The following is a 14,774-nucleotide window of genomic DNA, read 5'->3' as shown; positions in this document are numbered from 1 at the left end:
GATATTTCACACACTAGCTGCCTCATAAGCTACATTTGTTAATGTTTTACAACTATCCGCCTTACGAGCTTTATTGAGTGGATAATCTTTCATCAACCAGCTGCCTTCGAAACCTTCAATGAATTGGAAATGTTTACTCACTTGGCACTGAGCAGCTTTCGCATCTTCTCACGATTCTTTGCTCAGTGCTCTGCCGCCCCAACTCGTCTCCTGATGACCCCCCGTACGAAGACCCAAATTTTCTGCATGCTCTAGGTGTTTTCCATTCAAGAGTGGTCTGGCAAGGGAAGTGTGAGATGGGGTATACTCCCCCTCCCAAAGAAATTCCTGGTCATCTATCTCCAACGAGTCATCTCTTTAACGATTGAGTGATCACCTCCCCCTCTCCTCCCTTCCCCAACTGCGGCCATGTGGCCTCCCCCATCTTAATAAATGTCAATTCAATTCAATTTACCAACTACCTGTCTTGCAAGCGTTACTGAGTAGATGCTCCACGAACTATGTGATTTTAAGCTTCATTGAGTAGAATGGCAAGCGTGTCAGGGGGCGGCAGAAAGTTAGATGCGCAGATGACATCAAGAAGTTCGCCGGAATAAATAGGTCGCAGTTAGCACAGGACCGGGATGGGATAATTGGAGATCTAAGGGAGAGGCCTTTGCCCTGCAGTGGGCGTAGATAGGCTGCTGCTGATGATGCTGGTGATGATGAGTAGAATATGTTCTGCCATCAAGCTGCCCTCCAAGCGTCAATGACGTTACTAGAAGAATAGCTCGGCGTTAAACAACAACAAAAATAAGGCTATATGAAAAGACCATCGTCTTAGTTCGGCAACTCGTCATTTTTTCCCGTCAATTGGTCATCAACACATATACACGACCATTCCCACAGCAATGCTACCATCAATCGTCTGCAAGATATTTTTTTTTTCGCTGCTATACGTTTTCCCATATTTTTCATTTCGCGTCTTTTAACCATTTCCTCGAGCACGACGGCTGGAATTTCAAGCTTAGTGACTTCGAGGTCACACCGTGCGCTACCTGGCTATGACGTAACAAGTGACGTCACAAGTAAAAGGCCTGCCGGGTAATGTCGTCTGCTAGCACACCGCACTCCCAGAGCTTTGTGCGACCACGTCCTTTTGTTTGTGTCCTCCGCGCGAGCGCTTCCCTTCGCATTATTTTAATGTCCAAACAAAAAAGTAGCCCGACCTAACGTGCGAGCAAACACCTTTTTATCCCGGCTGAACACCCGGCGTCCTAATTGCTACGTCGTGACGTGCCTTCGATAAAGCCAACGCCGTGGACGATGAACTGACTTTGAAAACAGACACTCCGTTAGTTCACTACAAGATACTTGCGAAATGTGGGTAAAATTCTGCGCGCAAATGATGCTAATCCTGCTCTTGCAACAACGCGTAAGCGTGTCATCGATTTGTAATCTCACCCAGCGTGTGGTGAACATAGAGTGACCGAAGTAACTAACACAAGAGGTCGGTGGGCGAAGTGCATCGCATACATAATCTACGTACAAGTGCTGGCAGAAAGTGCGATGCCGCTTAATTTCTGCCCAAAGCATCTCCGAAAAATCTCTCCAAGATCATTGGAGGCACTCCAAGAAACATGGTGCCAAGCTTACTTATTGCGATGACTATGCTGGCTCTGCAGTCGTTCTGCCAACTTGGGCTGTCGGCAAAGAAAGAAAAAGTGCAGCCCGCAGCACACGCGCGTATACCCTTGCTTGGCTCGTGTAATGACGTCAATAATCGCCGTCCGGAATCGTGAAAAAGAATACTCCGTGCGAAAATACACGGTGCTAGCTAGGGTTCTCCGTATTTGATCGCTTTTACGTACTTTGTCGCCCGTTTTGTTCTTAATATGCGGGCAGTATATCTTGGCAAACCGCGGCAGGATTTTGGCGCCGATTTTTTAGAATCGCGTTGGAAACGTGGAGGCTTTGCTAAGCCCATTTTTTGTTGTTCCGAAGCTGGAGACATGCCCGCGAGCCGGGCCTATAGCACTCATACCATCGCAACACTGCGGAAACGACAACAGTAACTACCGGTTATGCCCCAACCTGTCGTTACGCCTAACGTCGTCAACAGGCACGCGCAGCCCAACGCACAATGAGTTCGATGCTTCTTGGCATGTAGTTAATCCAAACGTTCGCCGCAAGGTATATGCGTTATTCTACGAGAAGTGATGCTTCACATTTGCATAAGAATGGCGATTGGTCCTACCGGACAGTCATAGTGGAAGGGCTCTGTTTGTAGCAAATACGGTTGAACCTCGTTATAACGAACACTTATATAGCGAATTATCGGCTATAGCGAACTAAATACAAACTTTGGTTGGTCGCGCGTTATTTCAATGACTCTTATTCTTGTATAACGAGACAAACCGTGAGAGCCGCACGCGATATCGGATATAACGAAGAAATATTTGACCAGGAGTCTGAGAAGCACCATGAAAAAAAAAAGAAAAGAAAGAAAACCTTGTCCGAAACTGCAGAAGTATAAAGGTCCTTTTGTTCGTAGATACTGTGGAAAACATCCTGCTCAGTAGTGTGAGTGGCCACCAGGCGAAGATCACATCCTTCATCAAATAAATAAAGACGCAGACCTTTTTTTTTTGTCGAGTGCACTATGTTCTGTTGTAATTTCACGCACTCGTGTTCCGGTTCATTGAGGTTGAAATGCAACACTATGTTCTGTTGTAATTTCACGCGTTCATGTTCCGGTTCATTGAGGCTGAAATGCAACAAGGAGAAAGGTAAGGGTCACCTTGTTTATAGTGGATTCTAAGCCTAAAAAGATGCATTTCTGTATCAGGTATTTTGCGCGAACCAGATTTTCGGTTTGTTAAGCCGACTTTTTTTACCTCTACCCACAACGAAGATTGGATACAACGAAAGAATATGCTGTCCCGATACTAGTTCGCGAGGTTCGACTGTACTAACAATACTAAATGTTACCCCCATCCAGCACCAGAACTCATCACTGGGTGTTTTAACAACCCTGCCCTCTACCTCTTTTCTCTCTTCTAACTTTTCCGAGCTGAGGGTGAATTTGACGACTGCGGCGATCGGTCCCTGAGCCACCACTGGTCTAAGGGGAAGGAGTGCCAAGTCATCCCGTGGGCTAGCCGGTTTTTCGTCATCAGCACTGTAGTCGTGTACTACCAAACTTGCGTAGAGCGCACGGTTGATCTCTGCAGTGTTTTCCTCCAACGCAACGCGTTTTCCTTGTCTACTGCACGACTCCACGTTGAAAAAAAGTAGCATGCGGAATGGTTTCTTTCCACGTCTTGCAAACTACGCATTCGCAACCGTCCCTTCTGTTTGACTCTCAAGACATTGCGGAGGATCACGTCGAGTACCACAAACATCCCCAGCTCTCTCGCTCAAGTTCTAACCACCAAGGAACCTAGTGAAATCATGCCATGAAAGTGATATTTTGCGTACAGCAAGGAGAGCACTTGAATATGAACACTGTGAGGACAGTTTGCAGAAATCTGAACAGTTTTTTGCGTAATTCGTGGCCAGAAGTCACTGCTAAACATTTCAATTGGATAGTTTCCACGACTCTGAAACGCGGTTGAGCAACCTGCTGAGCTCAAAACTACCCACAAAGCAAGTTTTCGCCCTCAATATTAGCTGTGCGAAAATTCTTTTGCAGTACACTGAATGATTCCAAAGTAATCACCGCTAAAAAAAATCGCGATCAGCCGGAAAGCTGCACCTGAACAACTTCCGAACGGTTTCTCTGCACTGTTCGAAGACCACACTGCTACAGTCGCCTGCATCCAAGGCCCACATTCAGAGAAAAAAAAAAAAAAAGAGAAAAAACAGGCCATCTCCACTGACGTGACACCTAATGGTGGGAAACATGCAGTGTATAAGTGTATTCTTGGCGCATTGAGGTTCTTGCCAACGGAAAACCGTTCGGGGGTTTACAGCTTTGCTGTAAAAGTCTCGCGTCTTTTGAAGCACGAAGCGCTTCAGCGAGAGGCGTAAACGAGTGTCCCGTTGTATTTTTGAGGACACTTTACGTCTAGCGCGACGCGTAAACGAGTTTCCCGGTGTTTTAGTACCGTGACTACATGAGACGACGGTTACGACTGTTACGACGACGACATGAGACGCCAACAGCCCGAGCCCCTACAAGGCTTTGCCAAAAAAAAAAAAAAAAAAAAAAAAAAAAAAAAAAAAAAAACAGCGATGAGCCAGAAAGCTGCACCTAAACAACTCCGAACGGTTTCTCTGGCCTCTAGACTCAGCGCTTGTACTGTCTTTTAGGGGCGAAGCTCCTTAAGTCATGGGTCTGTCCATCCCTTGTGTCTCGTGAAACGTGACCGCCGCATGCTTTCGGAGATGTCGCAAACCGCCAGCGCAAACTCGGCACCGGGAGCGCGAGCTTGTCTGTGTTCGCCAACGGAGGCGCGAGCGCACGTGCACTGCGAGGGGGAGATCACGCAAGAGATCACGCCACGAACGCAGGCAGTCGTTCTCGGAGATCGAACGAGACGCAAGGACCTTTGCTCGTTTCCTCTCGTCTTGTTCGGGCACAAGTTCGCCCTAAAAAAAAGTTCTTTCTTTACCGTTGGGTCCCATCCTACGTGACAAATTGTGGTGGAGGTGCGGGGTAGTCCGCGATGGCGCGGGGTCTTTCACCAGGTCTGGGCCTGGGAGCATTGACTCCGAAAATAAAAGTTGATTTGTACAATGTACGCACACAGTCTTACGTCTTTCTTAATGATGTAATGGGCGAACTTTCACGGGAGAGTTACGGTTACCGATGATCTCCCCCTCTCGAGCTTCGCCCCACTTATCATCATTCATTCCGTGGATATGGCGATTTTTTTTTTCCGTTCTGTCGTCCGCGTCCTTGCGCTGCTTGTTCAAATTCTCTGGACTCCTCAAAGTTCTCCGGTCTCCTCAAAGACCACGCTGCTACAGTCGTTCGCATCCACGACGCCATATTCAGAGCCAAACAGACCACCTCCCCGTCCTTGGTCGCAGTTGCAGGAAATTTTCCTTTCTCATATCTCTCCTTCTCTCCGTAGACATCCACAGACCAAGTTCGCGATTTTTTCGCCGAGATGTATTCCGACGTCAACGCAGAAGAAGCTGCGGCGTGCCCGGAGAGGCGAAAACCAACGACGAGACGAGAAACGGAACGCGGCGAAATCGTGCCAGAAGTGGGAAGACAAAACGCGCGCGACGACGGAGACGGGCACGGAGGGGGGGCACGCAGAGAAGGCGGCGGTTGCACAGAAGACGAGACGGGCCAGAAAGCGACGCGCGCGCGCGGCGGAAAACCTGTTCTCCCCGCGTGCCTGCGGTGTGTCGAACCGGCCTACCGGCAAAATGCCTGCCCGCCCGCCAAGAAAAACAAAATTTTTCCCCCCAACCAAGAACAGGTGCATCCTCGCGGTGGCACGGCACGTAGGTGGAGGTACAGGTCTTCCCCCCTTCGTTGAGCGGGGCTGCAGGAGATCGCTGGCTCCCATCTCGCGCTCCTTGACACACGCGAGGTCGTGGGTTCGATTGCTTTCCCGTGCGGCGTCGCTTGAGGTTAAACGCAGGGGACGGAAGCTGTTTGCGGATTAGCTGGCTTTTTTGCAAAGCGGCGCTGAAATGCGACACGGGACAAGTCCTTGGCATTTTGCTAGAAGTAGCGTACTTGCGAAGATTATACTATACTGACGTCGACAGGCAACTGATTTTTGTGGAGTGAATGACCTCTAGATCACACGAAAAACAGCGTTTTATATAGTGGGGTAACCGCAAGGAATTTCCAAATAAACGGGCTGAAATAATTTTACTTTGCACTAGACTTTTCGAAGTTTGAAAAAATGGCGCCATGTAGTGTCCAAACGAGACACTACCGTACGCGTTCAAACAACTCCGTCGGTTGTTTCAATGCGTGATTCAAAAACCGCTGAACCGATAGAGATTCCGTGTGCTTCCTAGGTATGAATCGAGCCGGTTGATTCCAACCGCCGTATCTGCACGCTTTCCCTTTAGGGCGACACAGACAGCAAAACGGTTTCTATGAAACTGCTGTAAAAGGGAAGCGTTAAAAAAAGAGCGCTTGCACGTGACGTTCCTGTCCAAATGCAAAGGTTCACAAAGCACAAAGGTTTACACTGCACGACGCGACGCTGTCTCGACACTTGCACGACGCGACGCAGTCTCGCAGTCCCGGCACACTAAACTACGAACGTTTCCTTCTGTTACGGGCATTTATGATTCCTTTAAACCAATGCAAGCTGCGCACGAACGCCGTTTTCCTTGTTCTTTCATTTTTATTCCAAGTATCCTGACATCTGGAAAAGATTAAGATTACCTGTAACCCCACTGCCGGTTCGTTACACGTCCTTCTGTGTTCATTGCAGCGCCTGTTTGACCATGAATTTAAAACCATCTTGTCAAACTTTTGACCTTTTCTTTCGACGGTTGTTTACTTATAAAAAGTTTTAAGCACTTCAATTTTGTATGCGGAGCTCTTCGGCGGCACACGTTCGAAACAGTTCGCTTTTCATTAAAACAGCTAAATCACTAGCGTACAACACCTCAATCACAAATGACAGCATAGCAATGAATTATTTGCTTAATCCTTCACTGAAAACACAAACCAATAGAGGGAAGAGAGGTATTGAAATTTACCTCCGCGCGGATCGCATTTAGAAGGGTGTCAAACAAGTTATTCATACTTGTTTTGACCTCAGGGCTCAATAGAATGAAATCCTAGAAATATAAAACTGGCTTCGTTATAGGCGGTACTTCGCTAAAAGCGATTTCGCTACAGCGATTGAGATCTGACCAGGAAGGGGGGGGGGCGATTAGTGGGAACACAATGGAATATTTTACACACATTTTAAATTTAGTTGCAACCGAGCAAGTACCGAACTGTGCCGTCCAAACTACTAACAACCTACAACACTGGTCACTTCCTACATCTTCAACATGGCTGAGGACGCCCTTTTCGGGAAGTTCTTGGCTTGGCTTGGTCCGTTACGGCTAACAATGTTCGCCCCTGCGACACTTGGCCAAAAGAACGTGACCGAGGGTTGTCAGACATGGACGCTCGGAACTGGGTGCGATTTTTGTCGGCTATGCTAAGCTGCCTCTCGCCCTCAGCACTACTGACCAGTTCAACTTCTGCGCACGGTTCACAACGCTTCTAATCTATTTACTGATGACGATGTCAACTGGTGTAAAGGATTGGATTGGATTAGATTGCATTGGATTGGATTGGATTGCCAGGTAGCACCGGCGCAATGTGGCCAGACTTCGAGGACGATTAGGCAAAAAAGCGGGCGCGTTTTTGGGAGATTTTAGTTTGGGTCGTACAATCTTACAAAACCATCCGAAATCCGGCAGTCTCCCGGATAATTCGGGAAACTTGACATGTCTGCTAATGCATTTTGCACAGGGGTCGATTGATTCATCCGGCAACAATTGAGCTGCGCAGCGCCCGGAGGCAGAATTTTCTCAGTACGAAACTACGAATTCCCCCAACATCGTGTCAATGAACATTCGAAAGCTACTCGCGCTTTTACGGATAATACATAGCCTGTACCGCCCCCACAGTTGTTAGAGAACTCACGCCTACAAGCACCGTTCGGCGCATTCCTGTCTAGTTACAAACACACCGCTCGAAACGTGCATTCCGAAAGGACTGAGATGCCCTGGAATCGCGAGATGAAGGACCGCGGCGTACGCCACCACAAGCTTTGCGTAGGCGGTACGGTACGCGAAGGCAAATTCGAGAAAGACATCGGGGGCGTCGACAGAGCGATGCTCTAAGTGGCAAACGCCCCCTCGTCCTCGCAACGGGACAGACGCCAACCATAGCTGCGAAATAACCGAACGCCGAAGAAACAACAAAAGCGCCGGGACCTCGAACGGCTATTGCTCGGAGCGGGGGAGGAGGATGGCGTTTTGGCGCGGAATCGTTGGCGCGCGCGGGAAAGAAGACGGTTGTGAGTCTCGACGTGTTTGTCATCCTCCGGAACGTTCCCTCTCGCTAGGACGTGACTCGCTGTTGACGGAGAAGACCGTGCGGACCGCTTGCTGCGCGCCGCGCTGTAGGGGAAGAAATGAGGGCCTCAGACTAACAACCGAAAGGGAAGTTACCGTTTACCTTGGGCGGCCATTTTGCGGCGACACGTGCTCTAAGATGTGCGGAGACAACTGACTCTCTGTAGGTCAGGGCTGCCACGAGGACACGCGCGGGCTAATCTTCTCAAACGGAGCGTTTTTTTTTTTTTTTTTCTGGTACAATACGAGTCTAATGACACGGTGGAGTTAAATGTCATTTTGAAGCCACGGGATGTAAAAGAAGCAGTGTAATACCCGTGCCACGCGCACACGAGAAGTGACATTAAGTGTTTAAGCCATACCGAATGTTATTATTTGGGTGGGCCGTGCTGCACGCGAAAACGCACAGGGATTAAATGTGTCAGGCATGATGGTGAGAAATGTGTTAGGCATGATGGCAGTGGGCGTAGATAGGCTGGTAATATTGATGACGATGGTGATGATATTCCTTCGATGGAATTAAGCTGAGTAGGTTTCCACACGCTAGCTCTTTCAAATAAAAAAAGTTAGATTTTGTCTTCACGGCCGTTCTAACGGTCGCCAATTTTTGTAAACTATATATATTTCCTGTTATGCGGCTGTCCTGCGCAGCGTCATGTCATTGAACGTTACCGGTAGCAGCGTCGTACGCAACGTTGATTGGGCAGGGTTATACAGCAGGGCAACGCAAGACACATGCAATGCACGATATAAGTCGGAAGAATAGCAGCCTAAGAAGACTTCCACTCGTTCGTGACAACGCGGTCAAAGAAACGCGGAACCACAGTTGACAGAACGCCAAGTTAGACTCCTCAATCACAAGTCTAACGAGCACACATTGCTGCGACAGTCGTTCAAGCAGAAAGGCGTTCCCAGCAGGCATTTGCGGAAAACAAAAGGCTTACGCTGGCGACATTCTCCCGTACCAGAATTAAAAATTTGACATCCTAAAATTTCGCATTATAGTTACGTAAGAACGCCCGTACAAGCAAAGCCACATTAATAGACAAATTGAGTTCCTAAAATAAATTAACAAGAATATAAATGTTTTTTTTTGTCTTGCAGTATTCGTGAGTTGATGGAAGTAACATGAGTCACTTCACCGGCACTTTCCTTTGTTTCTCTTCTACGAAAGCAATTTCAAGACCGCACGCAGTATAACGCTTGTGCAAGCGAAACTTTTACTGCTTTCGCATTCAAGCCATTCAATTTGCGCGTAATAAAACAGTTCTTCAAGTATTCAACGAACAAAGATCGCAAATTCATCGCTTTCAGCACTTACTAAACCAGAGTTTAACTCAAAGCTGCTACAGATGCAACACAAAACGCGCTGAGTCACCCCCTGTAAGAAATGCCGCCGTAAAAAACAAATGCTATACACTTCCGCTAGTCGTTCGCATTCTTATAAAGCTTGCCTGTAAACACCTGCTATGTGTTTGTAATCATTGATTCGCTGTGTGTCTTCTGTTCTGTCATTTTCTCCTTCAGTCTATTCTGTTCACTATGCGTTGCCTTTCTAAAGACGCGCCAGTTAACCCTTAGCGATTCCTAAAGCCGACGTAAAGGAAACCTAGCTCACCGTTTTCTTTTGTTTAACATTTTGAGAAAGACAAATATTTGGTTAGTACCATCACAATAAACATTTCGTCCCGGGGTCGCCCAATCCTGTGTTCGGTGCACTGTATAGCACGTTACTACACTCGGGAGCAAGTTAAGAACGGCAATAGCTCATGTACGGTATCCCTCCGCCTAAGCGACGGACCCGGATGTCAACGGGCGTGCGCGTTTTGAAAGGAGACTGCTATTAATGCGCGATATAGTCTGTCTTTTATCACGTATTTTGTTTGTCCTCGCTGAAGTCGTTTAAAATCACACTAAATTAAAGAAATCGCGGCAACGGCTAGTGCCATGTTCAAAATATTCCCAGTGATGCACTATTTGCACCGCGCAGAGCAACATCCGGCTGCGGTGATGAGGCACAGCGGCAACTTCCGTTGCCCTTCTTACGTTGTATCAAAGTGTAATCTGTCACGAAACTGGTGCCACAGGGCAGACGATTTATGCGCGGTGAGTAAGCTATACTTGTGTAGAAGTTAAGAACGGCCACAGCTCATGTAGTGTATCACTCCGCTGATGAGACGGACTCGAGACGTCAACGCGCGCGCGCGTTTTGAAAGGAGATTGCGCTTAATGCGTTACATCGTCCGCCTTTTCTCACCTAGTCTGTCATCACTGCAAAGTTTATACCCTGATTAAGCACGACAAATCACGGAAATGACTCCTAACATGTTGGAAATACTTGCAGTAGCGCATTCTTTGGTACGCGCGGAGGAACAGCCGGCTGCGGTGATGAGGCAGGCGTAAGGGCAACTTCCGTTGTCGTTTTTAAGTCGCGCCAGAGTATAGTACATGTATTCATTAACGCGCTGATAACAATGACGAAATAACGGAAGCATGCGTTTCTTGATTCGAAAGGTTTCCTGTACGCTACCCTATGGCTGACCCAGTTCCAAACAAAAAATGTCGGATATTCAGTCTGTTTTCAAAAACCTAATGCTAAAGCTGTTACAGATGGAACAAGAGTTCAAGGGACGCCGACACGCTTCCCAATTTACTGTTTCTTTTTCACATGATCGTAATCTTTCATGCCCTCCAAAACGATATTTTGCGCCGAGTACCGTTCGTCGCAGATGGGGCATCGCTCATATCGGCTGGCTACGTTTCAGGGGCAGCAATCAAAATGCTTGATGAGTGCTGTAAAGGGATGGTTAGTTAACAAGTGCAAAAGTAGCTACGTATCATGACATGTTAGACATGTATGACATGTTGACGTGTGTGACACGTTAGGCTTCGCATATATGACATGCCTTTCTGAAGCGATGCAGGCAAGGACGTTGAAGGAGACGACTACACCGTGCCGTGTTAGTCTGCTCCTTCTGCCCGTGACAGCGTTGTCTACAAACTACTTTCAGGCGCAAAGAAATTACCAAAGGTCGACACCAAAATTCATCCACTTTTGCTTGGGACAGCTCGAAGGTAACGATTTTGTAGCCCTAACCTATTTCTAATGCACGGATTTTACAGAAATTCTAGTCGATATTTGCAGCGCGGCTTTAGCAACTTTGTGGCTGGTATTTTGATGCGGAGCTTAAGTTTCCGGCCGACAATCACTAGTTCGGCGGCCGTGTTGCGGGCTGCCGGTGAACTGAGAAAGCCTGCCGGTTTTTGTAAAACACACTAATGGTTTTCCATCCGAGGTTTGTATACCCAAGGATCCACTACCTGGCGCAAACGCTATAACACTACAAAAAGACGGCTTTTTTTTTTTTTTCGGGCTGCGCCTAAAACTGAAAAAAAAAAAAAAAAAAAAAGGAGTCGAATGCGCACTTTTTCATGTGCAAAATTCCCCGGCCACCGACGCCAGAGATTACCAGAATAAGCTCTTGCCCTTACGTTCAAATAACCAACCATATTCCGGCGGGGTCTGACACCGACTGCCACGAGAAATTATATTTTCAGGAATCGAAGTTAGAGGCTGTACTACGATCCGGCTCTGATTTTTTCAAGCGTGAACGCCACGCTAACCGGAAAACGGTTACTACCCAGGAAACTTTCGGTAATATTCTGTCGCTCTTGTCTCAGCCCCGAACAGTTACTACTTAGGAACGGACTCTGGCTTGCCCGTCACGGCATGTCTGCTCTAAAGTTAGTCCATATCATATACGCGATACGGAATGCCGCGGACGTTAAACGGAGTGCCAGCAAGACGAACAAAAGATAGCGTGTGTACAAACAGTGGAGTTGAAGGGTAGTATTGACAGAAACAGGCGCCGGTTCTATTTGCTGAAGTGCTCCATCTGAAGTGCTCCTATGTTTGACTGTTGCTATGCGACGAAGAGTACCTAGATTTCAAGTTCGTCAACAGCGAGTCGTTTATTTTTGCCGAGGCCTTTCTCCCAGGGGAAAAAAAAAAGGAAAACACTTTTCGGGGGACTTAGGAGTTGTGACATTTTCTGCACGCCTGGCGACATTAAAAAAAAAAAAAACCACTGTAAGGAGAAATTGCCAAAGATTTCCAATTTTAGCCTTGCGACGTGCCAAGCATCTGCGGAGGTAAAATTAAAACCCAGTGCCTAACTACTGTCGCACAAGGTCGGCGGATAAAAACGGAAAAAGGTAACCGTTTAATTGTATAGAAAAGCGTAATACATATTCTCGGTTAATGCAGACCTTCACTGCGCTACGACGGAGCGACAGTCCGTTTTCTTTTTCTTTTTTCGTAGTTGATAGGCACCTGTGTATACTATCGGAAGAGGCGACGTATAAGACATGAGACTCTTGTATAACTCGACTTGGCATCCAAGCTGTCCTGCGACCCTTGTCAGCAGTACAGGACGCGTGGAAGGAACGAATGCACGTTTTTTGCTTCTCTTTTAGGCCCGCGAAGTAAGCTTCACTGCCGAGTTCACTCCGACCGTGCGTTTAATTTTAAACAGCACCGTTGAAGACCGACACGGAAAGTTTGCGGCGGCGACACACGCGAAATTAAAACGAAACATCGTGAAAAAATTGAGACAAGGAAAACGGCGTAACGACGCCCTTGGAGCAGACCGTAAGGTACGCCTAGGTAAGGATGTGCAGAAAAAAAAATGGATCGAAAGATCGCGAAATTAATTTTCGTCGCGAATACGCGGGAAACACGGCCACGCTGCCTTTTCGCCCATTCGATCGAGGATATTATCGTTTAAACTTCGGTCTCCCGCAGCTAATTAATCGACTAATCACGCACCGAAATCAGATTTAAAAAAAAAAACAGAAAAGCGCGCAGAGAACGGCGCCGTCTGCAGCCCTCGCAAGAGCAGCCACCCACAAAAGAGCAAGCAGCCAGACGGAAAGCAAAAATAATCAAAACTGGGCCGATGAACAAACGGGCCAACGAGACGACAAAAGCTGGGTAGGGGGGTCCCCACACACACGCCGCCCCGCTATGACTCATGGCAAAGGAACCACCTCAGCGCTCCCCACTACCCCGCCAACCGCGCGAGCCCGCCGCCCTATCGACCGGCATCGGGCTCGGGGCGTCGCCGCCCAAAACTTCGGCGTCCGCGCACCGTCAAAAGCACGTTGACCCACCGAGACGGTCTGAGCGTGCTCCTCAAACTCTCGGTGCGCCGATCCCAGGGGCGCAACTTTAGATTTCGCCACAAACACGCGAAATAATGCACGCTGCACGAATAATCAACACTTCACACGCTCCTTTTACCCAATTTAACAGCCAAGTACCGTCTGGTGAACTGCTTGAAACTCCCCTGAAAGATAGCGTACGAACACGCATGCTCATCGAAGTTCGTGGTTAGAGAGGCAGCGATCATGGCTCCTCAAAAACGATTCCAGGATAATCGAATAAGCAGGCACGCCCAGTCGCGCCGAACCCTTGTAACCGAGCCTGAAGATTACGAACTGGTGATTAAATTTAGAGCGCATACGCTAGATTACGGGGTCGTTTCGGCCACACACAAAAAAAAAAATTAACTCGGAACGTTCGGAAAGAACGAAAATGCGACGCCGCTGGCTGCGGGCTCGCCTCGACGGCGCGTTGCATTCAAATCGTCGCAAAAACTACGCGGTAGTTCGCTTTTTATTTCCAATTTTCATTTTAACGGGAGGTTTTGTTTTTCTCCGGGATTTTGCGATAGCGCGGACTGTAGAAGTGGTCGTGCAAGAAGGATCCACGATGGAGTTATGGCGTACCGCACGCTTCACAGGTGGTTCTCGCGCCTGGGCGAGCCCAACCCACCCAGATCTCCCGATCGCTTCATTTTCACGGTCACGCCTTCAATCGCCACCGGATCGCGCAATCCGGCAAACAAAACCGCGCAGGAAAGCTAAGAAGCGTATATCGCGCCAACCCGCAGGCGCCGCATAGCGCGCGAACAAAAGGCTTTGTACGAGCGCTCGGGAGGCGAGCGCGCGCGCGTTCGGAAAAGATGCAAAACTTCCGTCCGGTCTGGGCGCCAGAGATATGCGGCGCCAGTGAGACAGGCCGGGGACCGGCTTTTACCTGTAGGCGAGCGAGCACTGCTCCAGCAGGCGCGCCGCGCCTCATCCGAGTCTGCCGGCACAACGCGTGTTTTGATGGAGGCGAAAAAATCGACTCACCTCGGTGTTCTGTGTGTCCGTTCGGTGGTGTCGAATGTAATAATCGCTCGGTGAGTCGGTGAACGCAGCGGTGGGCAGCGGAGAAAGAATCCAGAGGTGGAAGATCGCGTCGAAGGAAAACGAGATGTCGGGGAGACGGAACTCTTGAAAGCCGGCTTTCACGGCGGCGTGACGGCGGCTTGGTTGGGGGGGCAGTAGGGTAGGTGCTACTCCGCGCACGGACGAACGACAATCTGCTGCTGTCTGGGGCAGGCTACGGCAGGCGGCGCGCAGAGCGTTTACCAGGGTTTGGAGGCCGCTATCCGCGTTTGGCGGAGAGGGCGAAGTTCGACAGGGCATACGCTTTGTACGTCCGTCGGTAGATGGCGACTCCGCACGGCCAGCTAGGTGGTAGCAGGTGGTTGTACTACCTTCGTTAGTCTAGCTTCGCTATTTGACATCAAAAAAAATAATAATGTGAATTTTTTAACGTTTTGTTGGCAGGTATCTGTGTGAATAACCTGCTGTGGCAGCTTGACGTGAACAAGGACACT

General features: G+C 48.6%; 1 protein-coding gene across 2 annotated transcripts in view; it reads right to left on the bottom strand.

Moving 5' to 3' along the window:
* Positions 1 to 14,531, bottom strand: part of LOC144143596 (uncharacterized) — a 108,664-nt gene extending 94,133 nt beyond the window's left edge. The window contains exon 1 of one of the 2 annotated variants that reach the window (XM_077675415.1): positions 14,242 to 14,531. The gene's annotated coding sequence lies outside the window, so the exon portion shown is untranslated. The remainder of the gene's footprint in view (positions 1 to 14,241) is intronic. The other variant, XM_077675416.1, reaches the window with a different exon arrangement.
* Between the last annotated feature and the right edge of the window lie 243 nt (positions 14,532 to 14,774).

Source organism: Haemaphysalis longicornis, unplaced genomic scaffold, assembly GCF_048455015.1.
Source record: "Haemaphysalis longicornis isolate Haplotype H1 unplaced genomic scaffold, Haemaphysalis longicornis Haplotype H1 scaffold_6, whole genome shotgun sequence".
In the NCBI taxonomy this organism is placed as follows: domain Eukaryota; kingdom Metazoa; phylum Arthropoda; class Arachnida; order Ixodida; family Ixodidae; genus Haemaphysalis; species Haemaphysalis longicornis.
This window is presented reverse-complemented; position numbering and strand designations above follow the sequence as displayed.